The sequence below is a fragment of the Schistocerca serialis genome, chromosome 1 (assembly GCF_023864345.2).
Source record: "Schistocerca serialis cubense isolate TAMUIC-IGC-003099 chromosome 1, iqSchSeri2.2, whole genome shotgun sequence".
Lineage (NCBI taxonomy): Eukaryota > Metazoa > Arthropoda > Insecta > Orthoptera > Acrididae > Schistocerca > Schistocerca serialis.
In genome coordinates, this window is record NC_064638.1 from 247,339,850 (window position 1) to 247,360,963 (window position 21,114).

Genomic DNA, 21,114 nt, shown 5'->3' on the forward strand with positions numbered 1-21,114 from the left:
CCAACATTTCCTTTCCGGGACGCTTAATTAAACCTGCAGGAGTTTCCATCGACTGGAGCTGGATAGTAGCGATTCAACCTCCCCGCCGCCTAGGAATACGAAAGCAGTGGGTTGCTTCATAGGCATGGTGAAAGTCTTTATGATGCTGGCCCTGAATTTCACTTACGTACAGACCCATTTAACGAGCTGAGAGGAAAAGGACAAAGTTGAACGTAATGCATTCCAGAAAGCATTATTGAAACCTCTGAAGGAGGCCCTGGGAAGCACTCCTATACTAGCGCTATCAGATTTTGAAAAACACTTTATTCTGCAGATGGAAGCGTCTACGCGTGGTGTTGTCGCTGTCGTTTTTCGAAGGAGACAGAACCTGTTTGTTGGTTTTTGAAAAGTTAATGATATATCTTGTATTCTATACGTTCAAACAGGAAGCTGACAACCAAGTGTCTAGTTAGGTCATCACGAGACCAGAGTGGAGGGGATGAATCGCCAGGTGAATGATTAGGATCTCAGTGTTTCATTTTAAGGTTAAACACATCCATGGAATGAAGAATACTGTGACTGATAGTTTTAGCTGTAAGTTTGGAGTGGAGAATTAAGGGCAATTGAGAATGAGGGACAAAACCAATTCGTGAAACAGACGGTATAGTGTGCCTAATTCTGAAGGCGCTTCCGCCCTTTTTTAACGATGTAGCAGAACAAGAAGGTTCAGACCCACACCTCTCTCCAATTAATGAGTGGTTGAAAAGGGGGATGAAGTGAGATTGTATGTTCTAAGGTAACATATCTTGTGTCACCCAGCTTGGTAACGTCAGGGAAATAAGACTGTATTACCATCTGAATTGACTCCATGTCTATGCAGATACATTCACCAAGCACTGATAGGTGGCTATTTGGGAAATTATAAGATAAGGATGAAGATTCACTAAAACGTTTCTTGCGAAGGTATGGACAACAGTATTTGGATTTTAGTCTATTCATGTAAAATCTGTTGTCCAAGTAAGTCAGTACACAACAACCACCACGGATTGTTGACCACCACCATTACAAAAGAGCCAATACAGAAAATATGTGTTGATTATATTTATTACGGCGTAAAATCAACCGCCAGCACGTCAATTGCCAACGATAGAGAAGAGATGAGAGAAGAAATGGCTGAGACAGGACAACAGCCAACGGCACACTGACCGACCCCTCTTCAGGATGACAACGGAACAGCAGCGGCCTCTACGTGAAGAGAACAAAAGCGCCGTGACCTACTAGCGACGGCCAGTTCAAGAGCAGCTTCAAGACTAGCCATTTGGGTAGAAGCCTCAGCTCTAGTTACTTCGCGTGTAATCTCTATGTACTTCCGACTTGGAATTGAAGCTTGTTTATTTCGTATGTCGCCCATTGCTTGTGACACTTCAGTGTAATTGTCAAAGTATTGTCTATTTTCATATTGTAATGAAGCTCATTAATACGATTTGTTTCAATGTTGTCTAGTGATCCGAGAAAGCCGGTTTCCTAGACATCCCATATTTGACGATAAGCAGGGATAGATGATAATTGAAGACTATGCTGTATTTGACAATATTGGTACATTTCCATAGTCAATGTATGGGAACCAATATGCGTTAATTTGTGTGGATGCATGGATACATATCTGTTGGCTAATTCCAGTGAAGAATATCATGGTACCGATGACTGTTAAGTACTTAAAGTCATTTTTTGATGTCTTTGGACCATGTAGAACATTTTAAGACCGCAGTACTCACTTCGGTTGCCTTTAGGAACTCTTATTTCGAGATGTAATTCGCTCATACCTCCACCTCAACCTCATATTGCCCATATCACTTATTTGCGAAGCGCGTCAATCGCAACTTAACATACAGCGCTAATATTCCGTCATCAGATTATCATATTATGCGAGATAGACTGCTTTTTGGGCTTAGTTACGCGATCAACATGGGTCATCGTAAGCACTCGAAGAGATTTCTCCGCACTTGATGTTTTCGTTTAAACCCAACTCACTCTGTTCGAACTTATGGCCTCTGAAGATTTTTTTACCAGAAATGAGTGACGCTGCACAAGTCAGGAAGATGTGTAAGCGAGTAAGGAGGATTTAGAAAATGAGTCATAAAAAATTTGATCAACAATACAACGTCGGGAGATAGCCCACATCACTGAAGCTAGGTTATCTGGTATTTATAAAAATTCTTTTGCTATAATTAAAGGGGCAGACAAGTCGGCGGGCAAGTTCTTGCCACGTTCAAGAGGTCCTGCTCAGATCATCCAATTCATCACGCCGTAAGGGAGCCAAAAAACACGCGAGGCTGAGGGCTGAAGGTGGGTATAATGTTATTACAGTGTAATTCACTAACACTCTAAAAGGTTGTGGTTGATGACTATGTTTAGGTATTTTGATTCTACGCTTTAGTGGAATATTCTTTTTTTTACTGCATTTAACGGCACATGCGGTTTGAACTGTACGAAGCTGTGTTTCGTATCTTGATGTTTGCTATATGAAGTCTCCGTGATGTTTTATCCTGATTCTTCCCCTGGTGCCTTGCGGTTTCACGGCAGGGAGTATGTGATGTCACAAAACGTCACATGTTGGGCGATTTAAAATGACACGAAATTACATGGTGACCCATAGGCTGCTGCAGTTCTCTCGCCCTATACGGCAGTGCGCTTTTATCAGTAGTGGCGCGACCTTAATGCTGTCCTGAGGCAACGAAGAAGGCCCAGTGTGGCTTCAAGATGGAATGTTGTGAAGCAGCCGAATAGGACCAACGCATAGGACGGACTTGGAGAGGTGCTTGGGTAGCCGTTGGCAAGTTGACAGCGGGCAGCACGAGTGTACAGTCCCGAATAGTGGAGGTCTGCTGCTATTTCAGTTCCAGCGGTCCGTTCCTTGCAGTTCCTAGAGAGCACGATCTGGGGCAGCGTCATAAGCTGAGTGTGTAGAGAAAGTTTTTAGTAAGTCTGCCCGATTTGCGGCCGGTATTTTATTTACAGGAAAGCAGAGACAGTATTACTGTGTGGCGTAAATGGACTGCTAGTCCATGTAAAAGCTTGTTGTATATTTCTTACACCGAGATTAACCGACGTGTGAGTAATTGATCACGTCCTGCTTCTGAGTAAGTTGGCTAAGATTATATCGGACAACTCTCACATTAATATTCAGTGAACCAAATTGTATTTCCGGTTAGTGGTACTTGTCCATACGGATAGTAAAATTTTTTGAAGTAAGTTAAGTGATTTCACGTCACTATCTGATTTGGCCGGGCCTGTGGGCACTATTAACTAGAGTAACTCTCAAGTGTCTTTTGTGTCTCTGGTGTAGTGTGATTTTACTTAGCTCTGATTCCATTTTCTTTGAACTACAAAAAATCTTGTATATTTATTCTCAGTTGCTTTTATTTCCTGGCTTTTACCATTTTTAATATTATGTTTATCTTCCGTTTTAGTTTTTGAGGTTTATTCTGTCATCTTCGATTTTAATTATTCTTGTAATCACTTTTGTATTCAGCCTTAATAGAGCAAGACTTGGTCTTTTACTATATTTGTTCAGAATTATTGTTGACTGCATGTCCCAACACTTTGAAAAATAAATTATTGACGGCTGAATTTCAACACAATCCTACCACTTCCCTGTTTAGTTATAGAAACATCAAGTTATTAGATAGCCTTCGGTCTACGTGTTCCATTACATTCTACTTTTTCACAATAGGACTTGTGTCACCTGCAAACACAAGTATGCATTTCAACAATCTTAATACTTACAGTAAGTAAACAGACAAACCAGGGATTGTTAATTACTCTATGTGCCAAAAATATAAATGCTGTTACAAGTTTCGAACCGACAGTTTCGTAAAGAGTCGGTTATTCACGTTAAAATTACACTTGCGTGTGCCATACATCTAATGCTGGCTGATTTTCGTTGTGGCGAGAGGACCTTGAATGGTGATGCCCTACAGGAGAAAAGGGTGTAATCAAAACCAGTAGTTTCTTGTAATGGTATCTAACGAAAACTGAGTTGTGCGGGTTAGCCGCGTGGTCTGTGGCGCCTTGTCACGGTTCGTGCGGCTCCCCCCGTCGGAGGTTCGAGTCCTCCATCGGGCATGGGTGTGTGTTATAAAGACTCCTTTCTTACTAGGCTAATTACTGTTTAGCTCTACAGGGCCTTTATACTGAAATGTTTCCCCACACCACCTAGTATTGTCTTTCTATGTGTTGTAAGGGGTCCGTAGGCCTTTACTATAAGTTTGCACTCGGCACAGGTCCAAAGGGCAAACCATCGATAGTGTGTCTTGTTGCGAGAACGAGTGTAGGGTTGAGTCAGTAGTTCCCAGGTTGCGGGCCGAGCCGTGTGGAGGCCTGTTGCTGTAATGCAAGGCTTTACCGACAAAGGGAGTGACCATCGCCGCGGTTTAACCCCTTTGTGTTAGAATAATACGGGAAAGTGAAAAAGTATAATTACGAGAGTGATTAGTGATATTTCTGTGCCGATATTTGCGGTTTCGCGTCTACCGCGCTGGCATCATTTGGATTGCAGTGTTGGATTGCAGTGTTGGATTGCAGTGAATGAATTTGCGTGTGACAATAATTAATAGCGAGGAAGCCTGTGCTGAGATTAGCCGTTATTAAATATGTATGACGAAGGCAGTGGCTGTCTCCTTTTTCTTGTGTTTTAGAGACGAATATAGGTTCTTGATTAAAGAAGCTGTGTTGGCGTTCTTCTTGTCACCAAACATTTCATTATTACAGCATTTGAGAAGGACAAAATGGAATGTAACAACTCCGTAGCAGTCAAATCCGATTGCCAGCCCCATTAGGTACACGGTCACATTAATTAATATTTATTTGGGCTGCTATCAGATCCAGATCGGGTCGAGATACATAAATCGGAGGTGTACCACCCTTGGCTTACCGTGAAAGGACTAGTGCAATTTCCGGACGAATCGTAAAGAACAATAGGTAATTTTACCTTGCTTAAAGCGAGAAAATATTTTTTCAATGTGGATCGGGACAGAGCATAAACTTTAAAATCGCGACAGTGCATTTTTGAACAATAGGAAGTAATAGCGTCTTATGATTGTGACTAAACTGTTTTTTCTTGCCATATTAGATAAGAATAATAGTGTCAATAAACTGTGTTGTAATGTGCAAACGCGTAAATCCGCACGAAAAACTGTGAAAAGTGAACACTAAAGAAAGACACGTGTGAACATTACTATAGCAAAACGAACTAAGAATTCGTCACGAAAGCCTTAAAGAAGTGTTTAGTGGTAATATTTTGACTGAAATTGCTTTTTTGAATAGTGAAAATCGGACAGCTTCAAGTGGACCCATAAACCGTTATGCGGACGACAATGCATGTGGCGACGCAATTGTTGAGTAACGTCACGCAGACCCGTGTAGCAGTTGCGCCAAAGAGCTTCGATCTGCGAGGTGATTTCACACATCATCCCAACTACCTGTGCAAGGAGTAGTTCAAGCACAGACGCACTACACCGACGGTCTTCAGCGCGACGTCGAGACACCGAGCGCCGACCCGGCATCTAGCGGCCGAACTACTAACTACGACCGCCTGCAGCGCCACAGAGCGGCCGACGGAGAACTACGACGACTCGCCACAGATCTTCAGCGCGACTTCACGCGGCTCTGGCGGCAGTACAGCGCCACGCCCACTTCAAACGTCAAAACATCGCGACTCGTGGTAACGTCAGTTGGTGAGTGAAGACGACTGGTTGACATAACATTAAATTGTAGTGAGCAGTATTCGTGGTAAATAAACATTTGTAAACAGAGTTTTGCGATAAGAAAAGTGCCCAATTACAGTAATTTCCGAAAAGTTTGCGAAACATACTCTGAAATATAGCATACTTATTTATGCATACTGCGCAGTCTAAATGGTGATTATACAAATATGCTTATTGTTGGGGATTTTACATTTATAGATTTAATGAATGGTGTGATGTATCTTATTTAGAACATTTTACATAAGCTTTGTATGTGAGAATTGATATTTGAAGTTTTTAGGTTTTGAGGGTTGTCACGTTCGGTATTCATACGTATTGTATCAATTTGGGATTAACTGATGATACTGCAGGTACTGTTTGATTAGTTTCGCGGTAATTAGGAGGGTTTTGGGTTGCTAGAGGCTATTCTGTATTACTTGCCTGTGCATTAAAATAAACCAAACATGTCTACTGAAGATAAGCAGGTTTGTGAGGCAGTAGTTGAAAGGAAAGGGATAGGACAGGGAGACAGAGATGATTCATTAATCAGTGATTATGGAGTGTCATTAGATAGCCTGTTAGCACATTCAACTAGTTTTCCCAAGACATCGGGACAAACGACAAGAGATAAGCCAGTTTCAGAGGATTCAGATAAGTGGTCGATGTTGGTAGACTTGCTAAAAGAGTTTAGAGAATCAGTAAAGGAATATTTACAAGAAACAAGAGAATCACTAAAGGGTTTAGAAGAGACTAACGCATCATTGGAGAAAGGTTTACAAGAAATTAACGCATCATTAGAGAAAGGTGTACAAGAGATCAAAACATCGTACACGAAGATGGAATGTAATCTGAAGAAGGAAATGCAAGAGTTACCAGAACGACTGAAGGTGAACATCAACGAGAGAGAGAGTGAGCTACAGGAGAATATAGACCAAGTCCAGGGAGACGTGGAGAAGATGGAAGGGAAGCTAACAAAAAAGATAGAAGACGATATTGAAGAAATTAAAGCCGAATTGGGAGAAAGGATCACCGAAGTGGAAACAAATTGCGATCATGGAATCGCCAAGGTGACGCAGGTGCAGAAACAATGCAACAATGCAGTTAAGGGGATAGGAGATAGGCAAAACCAATCGGCTGTCAATCTGAGAAATGCTATAGCCGTGCAATGAGAAGAGGATAACCAGAGGGTTGCAATGGAAGGTGAGGCCTTCACTTGGGGAGTCCAGAAGAAGGAAGGGACTACTAATTATGATCAGTTTAAAGGAGAATTCTTGAAGAAATACTGGTCCAAAAGTCATCAGTGTGCAGCACTTGAGGACCTACTACACCGCAAGTCACTTACCACATGGAGAGGAACGTTGAAACAGTTTACCGAACATTTGTGGGAATTGAACAAGACCGTGGAACAACCCCTGAGTGATGACATAATGATATCAGCAGTAAAAAGAAGAATGAGCCAGAGAATGCAAGAGACTGTATCTGAGAGCCTAATTAAAGATAGGGAGGCCTTGATGGAGATACTGGAACAGTTGGAATCTGTTCGATCACAGGAACACAATCAAGCTAATGATCAAAACCGAGAGGGAAGTAGTGACCAAAGGAATCATTTTAATCATTCGTCTGATTATAGAGGAAGAGGTGGAGGGACCGGAAAACTGAATGACACTCCAGGTGAGGTCCGGTCATGAGTGAGAGCTACAAGGACCCGAATAAACCTACTAAGATATATTTAGGACATTTAGTTGTTGAAAGGACATTTGAAAAAGGGGAATGTTTATTTGCATTGTGTTTTCTGATGTATTGTAACTAGAACTTCATATTTCATATCGATGATTACCTGAGAATGGGTATAAAACCTGTAACAACTAATTTATAGTATAATAATTCATATGTCTTGTGTTCAAGTAATAATTTTTTATTGTATGTTGTGTGTTTCATTCAATATTGGACTATAGAGGACTATTGCTGCGTGACATAAAAAATTGTAATTTGGACAATGCCATGTTTATGAGATGTAATAACCTTTTGTAGAATATTATTGTGGAGGCAGACCACTACCGAAGTCGAGGGATTATTTGGTGAATTGTAATTTCATTAATTATTTACACTCTGTGTTTTGTTCAGATGTAACAATGTCTAATTCCCTTGCCGATTCTTTTACGCCAGTGGCTCCAAAGAAGTTTTCGAGGGCGGGGATGTAAGGGGTCTGTAGGCCCTTACTATAAGTTTGCACTCGGCACAGGTCCATAGGGCAAACAATCGATGTGTGTCTTGTTGCGAGAACGAGTGTAGGGTTGAGTCAGTAGTTCCCAGGTTGCGGGCCGAGCCGTGTGGAGGCCTGTTGCTGTAATGCAAGGCTTTACCGACAAGGGGAGTGACCATCGCCGCGGTTTAACCCCTTTGTGTTAGAATAATATGGGAAAGTGAAAAAGTATAATTACGAGAGTGATCATTGATATTTCTGTGCCGATATTTGCGGTTTCGCGTCTACCGCGCCGGCATCATTTGGATTGCAGTGTTGGATTGCAGTGTTGGATTGCAGTGAATGAATTTGCGCGTGACAATAATGAATAGCTAGGAAGCCTGTGCTGAGATTAGCCGTTATTAAATATGTATGACGAAGGCAGTGGCTGTCTCCTTTTTCTTGTGTTTTAGAGACGAATATAGGTACTTCATTAATGAAGCTGTGTTGGAGTTCTTCTTGTCACCAGACATTTCATTATTACAGCATTTGAGAAGGACAAAATGGAATGCAACAACTCCGTAGCAGTCAAATCCGATTGCCAGCCCCATTAGGTACACGGTCACATTAATTAATATTTATTTGGGCTGCTATCAGATCCGGATCGGGTCGAGATACATAAATCGAAGGTGTTACAGTGTATGAGTAACTGTATGTTCACTGTTGTGGGTAAATACATACAGCGTACACAGGGCGGTGTGTGAAACTGATAGCGATTACACGCTTCCGCTGTTATAGAAATCTGCTCCAGATGCTGCAGATACCGTATTGAGCTGAAAGTGGTAACCAAAGTACGAAGAAATATTCTTCGGGGCTCTGTTGCATAGCAATCAGATTGCTTTCAGTTCTGAGGAATGTCCAGTTACTATTGTGGATTTGAATGATCCATGAAGTGACTTGTTTTCCGAAGAAAACATCGAACTATTTCACTAGAACTGAACGCTCCCGTCGGAACTGTTCTCAGCTGGTGTTTATTAGTAAATCACAATAACAGTATATCACTGGGTGTATAATAAGACATACCTTCTTGAAATGAACAATATTTTATTGTTCTATTAACTGATTTCCTTCCATATGCAATTATATTTTACAATGTGAATCAAAAACTCGCAATGGCGTCGATTTTTTACATCACAAGAATGGCTCTCCTCCCCTAAAATTACTCTTAACAAGAACAAAAAAACTCTATATCCTAAGAATAATTATGTGAGCGCTGACCGCCACAGAGTAATAAACAATATTTTTGTCTCTCTCTCGCATTGTCACAGCAAGTTACGCTGCATGATACATCATATATGCCCCTCTTGTGGACGAACGTTTTTGGGCAAAAACAAACACGAGCTTTCACACAACACTATATCGGTGATTGTTTATGATGCTGTATTAGTGTCCACTAGAGTATTAATGTCCACTGTATTTCTTATGATATTTTGGTATTAGTGAATGACTATCTAAATGTAAATTATAGATTTGGGTGCATATACTGCTGACAAAGCCTGTGCTGAATTCCTGATGCATAGCTTACATGATTGCTTTTATTCATTTGTCGAGCATGGCATGAGATGTGATCAGAAACCTTTTTCATCATCACTCAAAGCTTCTGTCAGTCGCCTTGGGATGTCTCAAACGGATAATCTAGCCATTCGGCCAAGCCCCACAAAGGAAAACCAAGGAAAACCTCGGGGTAGATTTACCATCCTCGTATTTCTCATTTGCAAAGAAAATTAATTGAATTACAATGGAAAATTAAAAAAAATATTTACAATATGGATTTTTTTGAATGAATTTGAACACTGTTCACAAAAGAAACACAACACTGTTAATCTTCTGTGTCTTGAGGTGAACCGTCGACGCGTTGGTTTGCGTCCATCTATGATTCCCATCTATCTGTCATCTCCGGGTAACTGATTGAATTCTATTCCCATTTCACCGTCTCCTCGTGGGTATTATGGTTTTCCGCATATGGTTAACATGAAAATAAGAGTCAGTGTAAGTTCCGTGGAAAAGGTGTTTGATCTATGCTGAGCTGAAATAGAATCTAATCTAAAGTTCTTTCTAATTCTCTGTCCTGAATTCGAAATATTTGGAAGTCGTAAGGTGTTCCTCATTTCTGTCAACAACCCTAGAATGCACTATACACAAATCCAACTGGTGCTGCCTTGTCAACTTATGCTCGTCATCTTTCAGATGGACTTTAACACTTGTTGATGTGCTTATAACTGAAAGGCATTCGCTCAGTTGGTAACTTCGCGAGCAACTATTGACATAACATAATTTACATACACAGGTATGTTACAACAATAGTACAATTATAAAGACAATGTTCATCACAAAAGATTGAAACAAAGTAATAGGCGTTCTTTTAAAACTGAGAACGGGTTACCCCTTCTGAACAGCATGACTTCAGCTCAGCGAGTAAAAAAGCAAATACAAACATACACTGACATTGTTAAATTGACATAAAAAAAATATATTGCCATAGACCAGATTCATTTGAGTCACTAACCCATGGTCATTATGAATTGTGAAACCTGATTGAAGTTACTATCTACTAAATAAAAAAATTTTTAAAAGAAATCATTCATACTATAGCTAAATTCCCTGCGTACTGAAAAGGAAACTTGTCTTTACAGTGGAAAACCAATACATAATGTCTGCATATCTCTCCTACATTATGCCTGAAAAGAAAAACTAACTACTAAATTGCAAAAAGAAAGAAACTATCCTAAGTATTATTCATAGGTTTAATGAAAATTCTCTAATCAATATTATTTGATAAGAATAGTATCTTCAATCTTCAGAATCTTCAGTCATCATGAAATTGCTTTAACAAGTGATGAGGATACATTCCTTTCACTTTTCCATTCTTCACATCCTTCAAAACATAAATTCCTGGTTGGGGTATTTTGGTAATCACAAATGGTCCTTGATACAATAATTGCCATTTTGTGTTCTTCCTCTGTATAAGTGAAGCCTTAGGATGAGTTATTACTAAAACTTGGTCTTTCACTTTATATGTTTTTATTTTTCCAAGTCGATTGTCAAAATATATTTTCCTTTTTCTTGCCTTGTCCATTATATTGAGTAAGGATTGTCGTACTTTATTTTGTAGGTCTATTTTGTTAATAGCTACTTTAGGAATTGGTCGAATCCAGTCATTCTGTTCCTGTTTTCCAAACATCAGTTCGTATGGGGTGTATTCTGTCGTAGTATGTGGCATATTGATTACAATTTCCTGAAAATCGTGAAGATAGTCGATCCATTTGGGTTGCTGGTTGTGGCAATATGTTCTCATGAACCGGTTTAATTCACGAAAAATTCGTTCCACGGGATTCGCCGAAGGGTGGTACACTGATGTTAGAATTTGTTTTCTACCACAACTGGCTAATGTTTGCCTCCAACGAAATCCATTGAACATTGACCCATTGTCAGAAAGAATAGCCTCTGGTTTGCCTACCTTGACTATATAATCCTTGACCAGCTTCTTGGCTATGGATGCAGCAGTAGCTGATTTTAATGGATAAAGTTTGACATACTTAGTGAATATATCAAGAAAAGCTACAATATATTTGCATCCTCCCCTTGATGATGGTAGAGGACCACAGACGTCGACCGAAATGATTGACAGCGGTTTAGTGGGTATAATAGGATGTAGGAAATCTTTCACACAAAAATTTCCTGTTTTGGCTAGCTGACAAATTTTACATTTCCTTAACTGTCTGTGCACTTTCCTGCGAATGTTTGGGGAGTAGCAATATGCTTGAATCTTCGAAGCACACTTTAATACTCCGAAATGTCCCCAAGTGATGTGCGTGTGCAAAATTAAGTCATTCTCATTCTTCTCGGGAATACACACCTTCCAATTATCGGAATCAAGATGCCCTTTGAAAAATAAGACATCGTCCTCAACTTTGTACAGTCTCTTCAGATCATCGTTTCCAGGCTTTGCTAAAGTTTCCTTTATTGAATGCCAACGAGGATCTTCATTCTGTAGTTTTTCCTTGTTCTCACACATGTCAAGAAAATGTTTCCTATATATTCTATCAGTCATTATAAGAACATTAAATTCGGACGGATTGCCCGTGATGTTGATAGTTGACAAATCTCCATCTGGCATTCTAGACAGTGCATCAGCGATGAAATTATCCTGTCCACTTAGGTATTTAATTTCAAATTGAAACTCTTGGAGTGAGAGCGTCCATCTTGCTAATCTTGGATGTAATAATTTACATGTTTGCAAAAAACTTAACGCTTTGTGGTCACAGTATACTGTTGTCTTCACTCCATATAAGTAATAGTAAAATTTCTTAAATGACCAGACTACGGCCAATGCTTCCCTTTCGGTAGTCGTATATGTTCTTTCACAAGTAGTTAAGAGTCGGCTAGCAAAAACTATTGGACAGAAAGTTGATTTTCTTTCTATCATCTTTACTTGGAAGAGGCATGAACCTATTCCAATTTCCGAAGCATCTACCATTAAACCGAATTCTTGGCTCATATCTGGATGATATAATATTTGTGGATTGACTAAGGCATTTTTTATTGCTTCAAATGCATTCTGACATTGTTGCGTCCACGCCCACGGAGTATTTTTGCGCAACAAGCTGTACAACGGTTCTGCATTAATAGAGTGGTCGTGAATGAAACGACTGAAAAAAGAGACAACTTCGAGGAAGCCCTTTAACTGCCTTTTTGTTGTTGGAACTGCAAAGTTTGTGATTGTCTTTAGTTTCTCGGAGTCCGGTAAGATGCCTTTTCCATTTATAAGATGACCCAAAAATTTGATTTTATCTTGAGCAAAATGGGACTTTTGCAGATTTGCGGTTATGCCTGCTTCCTTCAAACGTTATAACACTCATCTCAATAAATAAACGTGCTCCTTCAATGTGGTCGTAGCTATGAGCATGTCGTCCACAAACAAAGTTAAATTGCTTCGAAGTGCAGGTCCCAATGCAAAATCTAGAGCATTTATAAAAACTCCTGAGTTCACGTTTAGCCCGAAAGGTAAAACCTTAAATTGATATCTTCTACCTGCATGTACAAATGCAGTGTACTTTTTTGATGGTTCGTCTAGAGCCACCTGCCAAAATGAACTTCTCAAATCAATATTTGTTAAGTATTTCATCCCCTCGAACTTTTGAATTAGCTCATCGATATTTTCCGGATGAGTTCGCATGGGCACGATAATCTTATTTATCTGCCGTGCGTCCAGCACGAGACGAACTTTTCCTCCCTTTTTCGAGACAACATGAAGCGGACTACAGTATGGACTCGTCGAAGGTTCGATCAGATCCCATTCAAGCATGTGGTGGATTTCCGCATCAACTGCCTTTCGTTGGTGCCACGGTACTGGATAAAAAATACGGCAGAAAACTTGGTGTGGTATCACATCTAAATGGCATGCGTATCCCTTGATTACACCAGGTCTTTCTTGAAAGACTTCATGATATTCCTGTAGAAGATCATATAATTGCTTTCTTTGGTGTTGTTGCAAATATTCAGGTTCTTGCACCTTTTCGTATACCATATCTTCAGGGTTTAAAACTGGTAGCAAGTAATTAATTTGGTAATATCGTACAGGTTTGCTATGTATCCACTTTATTTGCAGCTTTCATCCCTGACAATACTTTCCATGGGTACTATATTCCCTGAGAAGATTCAGTTGATGTTTCTGATCCATTATTGTAAAACTGGCACGGCGTAGAGAAAAATCGATATGCCAATTTCTCTCTCTAAATTCATCTACACCCAGGATACAGTCCTCAACCAATTTTTCTATTACAAGGAACGTGCAATTTATAGCTACATTTCCTATATATAACTGGAGTTAAGTCTGCACTTTAACCTGAGAAGACTTATGACCAGTGGGACCTACAATTCTACAACACTGAACAAGAAAAATCGGTGGATTTGCTTTCTGAAGTATTCTTTGAAATAACTTCTCAGAAACGACATTTACTGCTGCTCCTGTGTCTAAAGTAACTTGCACAGTAATGCCTTCAATTGCCGCCTGAATTTTCGCAACAGGTACAGTCATATGTTCCTCTTGACAAGGCATCATATCCTGCTGAAGTTCTTCTATTAATAATCTGCCATCATTGTACCGCAAAAAATTGACTCCTGAATTTTCGCCCCTGAAAACTTCCTCGACTGCACCGTCGGGGCATCTGACAGTCGAGTTTAGTTTGACGATTGTCCATTATTAGTAGATGTCTGCTCCGTTACGTCGGTTATTATTGGTGGTTGATTTCTCCATTCATTTGCATTATCATTTGGTACCCAACCTGAAGTTTGTGGTTGGGTGTGATATTCTTGGGTTGGTTGCTGATATCGGCGTTTTTGCTGATAATTCCCTTCTTGATAGTATCCTTTCCTCTTCTTATTATTCTTCCTCCATTTCCGTTTATATGTTTGTTCACATTGTTGGTCATGATTACACTGGTCGGGATTTTCGTTACCAAATTTCACGTTTTTCTGGAAATAATTCAGCTGTGGGTTTGGTGAATAGTGTGCAAAGGGTTTTGTTTCAATACTGTTTGTTGTTACTTTTGTATTTGTTAGGTTGGTAACTAGGTTGGTTATAGCGCACACGTGATTATTCGAACAGAATGTCTATCGAATCCAATGTGGCTAGAAAATCTTCCACATGTTGTTCAGGCACATGTAGAAGTTTTTCCTTAACTTCAAGTGGAAGTTTGCCCTTTAATATTCGAATGATATCCTGCGTCGGGATTGGTTCATTCCAGTATTTGCTTTTATTTATATACTTCTCTAAATACTTTCTTAAAGATCCATTTTTGAAAGAAAAAGGTTGTAGGTCAAAACTTCCGTACGTAGTCTTTCTTGTACTCCCTTATTCCAGTATTTGTGCAAGAAAGCGAGTTCAAATTGGTCATAATATTCACACCAATCGGATGCTTCTGACGCCCACATCGATCCATCTCCATGTATGAATCCTGCAACGTACATAATTTTTTGTTACTCAGTCCACATTCGCGGCAATATCCCTTTAAATTGCTTGATAAATACCACGGGATAGATCGACTTCCTTTCGGGAATAAATATCTGGAATTGACGATATTTAAGCATTTTTTCTTCATTCATAGTCACAGGTGTAATCTGGTGGCTACTTCGCTGTGAATGATAATCTCGATAATTTGTTTCTGGTTGATTACGTAAATATGCACCAATACATGGATATTGTTGCATGGATTCGGTTTCACTGGTTTCATCAGGAACAATGTCTGCTTTTTATAAACTGCAAGTAGTATGTGCCCCTCTAGTATTAACTAGACCCTGCTGGCATACTTTTAATGAATTTTCTATCTTTGCTTTCCAAGCAGTAAATTCATCTCCTATGCTCTCCTTAATCTCTTTAACTTCTGCTTTAAGTTGTTCTTGTGCAGCTTCGTTGTTAACTTGCAAGTTAGAAACCGATTCTTTCAAGGTTTTGTCAACATAATTTCGCACTGTCTCGGTTTGCTCTTTCGCCCAATCTTCAATGTCCTTAGAGAATGCGATCTTATGTTCATTGAAAAGTTTCTCTATGTGTTTCTCGCCTTCGAGACTGAGAGTGTCTATCCTCCGAGTAAGCTCAATGACAGCTTGCTCGTTATCGTCCTTAATTATATTCACGTCTTGCACAATAGTGTTCTGTACATGAATAACTTATTGCACTTGATGATTTAGTGTATCTTGACGACATAAGATGTCTTTGTATTTGTTTGTTAATTCCTGATACTGTTGTTCTTGTGTAACTATGAGTTGTGCCTGACTGGTAATCAAGTGACTCTGCTTTGTTTCCAAACTCTGGAATTTTTCGGTAATCTTATCATATATTTCTTTTAGTTTATTAGATTGCTCCTGAGCCAAATTAAATTGCGCACTCTCCAATACTAGGAATCTACGATTCATGTCATTTGCAAAAGTGGATTGCGTAGTTTCAAATGCCTGGAATCTACGATTCATGTCGTTTGCAAACGTGGATTGTGCCGTTGCAAGATTAGATTGCGTGGTTTCCAATGCCTGGAATCTACGATTCATGTCATTTGCAAACGTGGATTGCATGGTTTCCAATGCTTTAATCCCTTGTGTTATGACAGTCAAACTTGACATCAGCTGGGATAACAAATCGGTATTCTCAGCAACTGGCGATTGCACTGGGCTTAATGAGGATTGTACCGACACAATTTTCGGTACAGTCATTTCGTTTTCGCACGCGTCTGTGTCAGAGATGAAATTCATGTTGTTTGTTGGTTGCTGCATATTTCTCTGGACGTCTTTCGACATATGAATGTCGGAACTAGCAACCGTTTGTGTCGACGGCGTGAGCGCATTAATTATTGCTGGTTGCTCAGCCGTAATCGACATATCGCTAACTACGGCGATATTAAATTCTGTGGCACTAGTTGACGATGCATTCACACTATTTAATTCATTTTGTGGCATTGTGATGCGTGCTTGCTTATTGGCTTTGAACGTAGATCTAGTTATCACCATGTAAATGAGCAATTGACAGGTTCTCCTCTAAATAAGTCCTACAAAAGTGACTATTAAACTTTTACACACGCAAAAAACGTTAATGTCCTTATTCTGTTAATATACACTCTACAATGTGACACAAAAACAGTACATAGATAACACATAAAATATTGTCTTACAATATCAACTGAAATACTGGAATTCTGGTAAAAGTAATATAGCAACACTATTTATACTTAGAAAATTAATACATGAAAGGTCACTGCAATGCATAAATGCTCAAGAAAGCTAGTAATTCAAATGTTCTGGCCTTTTAGAAGTTTCTGCTCGACTGCTGGGACGGCGCACTCGTTCTCTTCACAAGATACTCCACACGTTCAGTTAGCATGAAACATACAAAGGACCATAATGTAGTTACTCTATAAAACTAGACATATATACACACAATGAAACATTAATTCCTAACATATTTATATTGCAGGTTCACTATGAGTGTTGTATCAGGATCGTGTCCTGTCACAGTCGCCATCTATAAAGACTCCTTTCTTACTAGGCTAATTACTGTTTAGCTCTACAGGGCCTTTATACTGAAATGTTTCCCCACACCACCTAGTATTGTCTTCCTATGTGTGTGAGTAACTGTATGTTCACTGTTGTGGGTAAATACATAGAGCGTACACAGGGCGGTGTGTGAAACTGATAGCGATTACACGCTTCCGCTGTTATAGAAATCTGCTCCAGATGCTGCAGATACCGTATTGAGCTGAAAGTGGTAACCAAAGTACGGAGAAATATTCTTCGGGGCTCTGTTGCATAGCAATCAGATGGCTTTCAGTTCTGAGAAATGTCCAGTTACTATTGTGGATTTGAATGATCCATGAAGTGACTTGTTTTCCGAAGAAAACCTCGAACTATTTCACTAGAACTGAACGCTCCCGTCGGAACTGTTCTCAGCTGGTGTTTATTAGTAAATCACAATAGCAGTATATCGCTGGGTGTATAATAAGACGTACCTTCTTGAAATGAACAATATTTTATTGTTCTATTAACTGATTTCCTTCCATATGCACTTATATTTTACAATGTGAATCAAAAACTCGCAATGACGTCGATTTTTTACATCACAAGAATGGCTCTCCTCCCCTAAAATTACTCTTAACAAGAACAAAAAAACTCTATATCCTAAGAATAATTATGTGAGCGCTGACCGCCACAGAGTAATAAACAATATCTTTGTCTCTCTCTCGCACTGTCACAGCAAGTTACGCTGCATGATACATCATAGTGTGTTGTCCCTAGCGTATGTTACATTAAGTTAGATTTAGTAGTGTGTAAGCCTAGAGACCGATGACCTCAGTAGTTTCATCCTATAGGAACTTACCACAAATAAAGAAAAAAGGGGACTGATAACGACGGAGCCACTTTTCTAAGATAAGAACTGTGTTGATTTTGTGTTACTGAGATCGAAATTCCTGGGGCATTTCTTAACACTGTTGACTGCTTACAAAGAAGTGCTCATTTCGCCGAATAACAATCAAAGTATGAGACGCTTATGAACACTGAAGAGACAGGTAGCGTGGGCCGCCAAACATACATATGCAAATATTTCGCTCTAACGTATCTTCATATTCATTTCTGGGTGATTTATAGTTACAAAATGATACCACACATTGTGTCTGTCAGAGATATTACTAATGTATGTAACAGGGTTTACTTTAGTAGTTATATCGCCCCAAACATAAAGACAAATTGCCGCTGTTTAAGAATATATTCATATTTTTATTTTCAATAAAAATGATATAATTTTGTTTACATTTTAATAGAGGCACATATTTGAAAACAAACAAATGACATAAGATAATGTTAATCAAGCTACCAAAATAACAGAAATCAAGAAATTTCTGTGCTTAGCACATATTCTTAACCATTTTCTTTACCTTTCATGTGCCATTGTTTTAAAAATAATATAACGTTATTTGTTTCTCACTTTCAGGTGTATTAACTTTTTATTACATCAAAACTAGACATGATTGTTTCAATGGGAATTCCGCGATCGTTCAGTAAATAAAATATGGCGTTTCAGTCTTCGATCGCTATTCTTTATTTTCAATTACCGATTTCGGGCTAGCTGAAAGTTATGACAGCGAACCGAGTGTTCTGTATGGACAAATTGTAACTACAATATATGATCTGGAGATGGGCAGCTAGCCCGAAACCGGTATTTGAAAATAAAGAATAGCGATCGAAGACTGAAACGCCTAATTTTATTTTATTACATCATTTAAATTTTCTTGACCAACAACTTCATGCTCAGCTGCCAAAATGCCCAATTATTAAGACCATTTCGTGTAGTAGTCGAACATAAAAAGTTCTTAATTAACTTTAATCTGCGTAAACTCTTTTCACCACTTGCTACAGTTATTGGTATCATTTGCAATATTCTTCATCTAATAGTAAGATTTGTGGGAAATTCTACTTTATAAAGAACTTCAGTATATTGTTTAGCCTTAATTTGTTACCATAAAGTGCAGATACTGCTGAAATTTCTGCTCCTAATTGTACAGCATTTGTGTCAACAGAGTCACCATCATTTAAAATACATTCTAAATTCCTAAGCGATTTCGTGGTGCTTCTTTGGGCAAGGTATCTAAATCGTATATATTATACAAGAATTGAAGGTCACTCTGATTACTAAGCTGTTGAAGTATACTCATAGCATCTAGTGCATTCAGTGCTTGATCGATTGTAAAATAAAAAAAAGAAAAAAACATTTATATTGTTCTTTTGGATCATTAAAGAGTTTATCCTGAACTTTGTATGAAAAATTCCGTTTTACTCTTCTAACACATTGTTGTCTTACTGTTGATTTAAAATTAGCATCCACATCAATTTCGGCAGCGAATTCTTTTGCAACAATAATAGTTTCATTGAATGATGATTCAGATGTAAGATTCTTTAAATATATTTTGCATTTTGGTGAAAGATCAAGTGCAAAGCCTAGCTCAAAATCTTTTGTTTGCATCAATGTGCTTACTGGATTAACGGAATTTACTATTTTGTTTCATATAATTATTAAAAATAACAGTTTAAACTGTTTAATACTATGTAATAAGACTAAGGGCTCATCTCTTGCTGAACTATAAATTTCTTTGTTTTCATAAATGCTTAGCAAGGTATTGTACACAGCTCTAAATTTGAATCTCCTAAGCTTTATCGCCTTTTCCCACTCTACCGCATACTGTCATTCAACAGTTTAAAAGTTAAACCCTGAATATGTTTTAAAAGTGATCCCCATTGAAAAATAGATGTCTCATATATGTATGTTCAAGAAATTAGCGACTTACAGGGGTGTCATTGTCATACCATCAACAACTAGACTGAGAGAACATAGTATGCTTAGAAATTTTTGGACCCATGGTTGTATCCCTACTCTCTGATATCCTGCAAATTCAAACCAAATCATTTAGTAGCACAATAATAATGTCAGACATTTTTTACTGTGGATTTTGCTACTTGTAAGAATCTAAAAAGTTTCCATTAATTTTAATTTTAATACCAGTGTCAAATTAACTGACTGAAACACATCTGGTTACAAGAATCATCTGTTCTACGTTACTAATATCAGGAGTACAGTCTAAATTTGCGGAAAAATATTTGATTCTTCAAAAATTTAATCATTAATATGAGACTTTACAAGTACCTGATGCCGATCTATTATTTCGTTTTGAAGCCGACCTATTACTTCATTTTATATATTTTTCCTGACATAGTGAGCGTTTGTCCCTTCTTTCTTCAGTACTGTATGGAAGTGATCTTCCATAACCGTCTCAAATTCAGGCTGCAACTCAACTACTTATAAAAAATTGCCGGTATTTTACTCGCACAACTTGTCGCTTGTACCTCTTGAACACAGACAACGTTTAGCAAGCATTTTAGTATTGTTATGATTCTTAAAAGCAAATCATTTCAACGATTTGTTTCGGCTTTAATAACTCTTTGAGCCGCAACATGTATACTTTTATAATAATTTTGTGTTTGATTCATTTCTAGCCATGACTTTTGGGCCTAGAAATGATTCTTGGAAGTTGCATGCCCTTTTAAAATTTTGCAACAGCAACAATAAACACAGTGTTGTAGAAAAGAGTACAGTAGCCACTCATGCAAAGTTACTCTCGATTGCTTAAAATTCGTCTTTAATAATTTGTGCTAAAATGTCGACCAGTATCATAGGGAGGATATTTGTAACTATCGGCTAGTTTATGTTGACCTTGTCTTACTGAAAACTTATTTCGACATCTCCTAAAATTCATGGTTACAAAGCAGGATCTGTATTCAAAGTCTGTAGAATGCTTTGTGCGGGTGTGACATTGGTGTCAGTTCTTTCAGTGCTTTCATCCTGTTCGCCATTATCGCCTTTGAACGATTCCATGATTTCTTCTATAACTGTACCACATGCTGAATTTTGAAAGTTGTTATTTATTTTGGTGTAAGTCTGGCTATAATTTTTTAACGTACAAAATTGTTTTTGTCTTTCAACTTCCTTTTCTAGTCTTCTTTTTTGTACTGGTAACCAGACAGTTTTCATTGACCAATTGACATTGTGGAAAAGACACTTTCATAAATCAGAATAAGACAATGTAACTATAAAAATATAAAACACTGAAGATT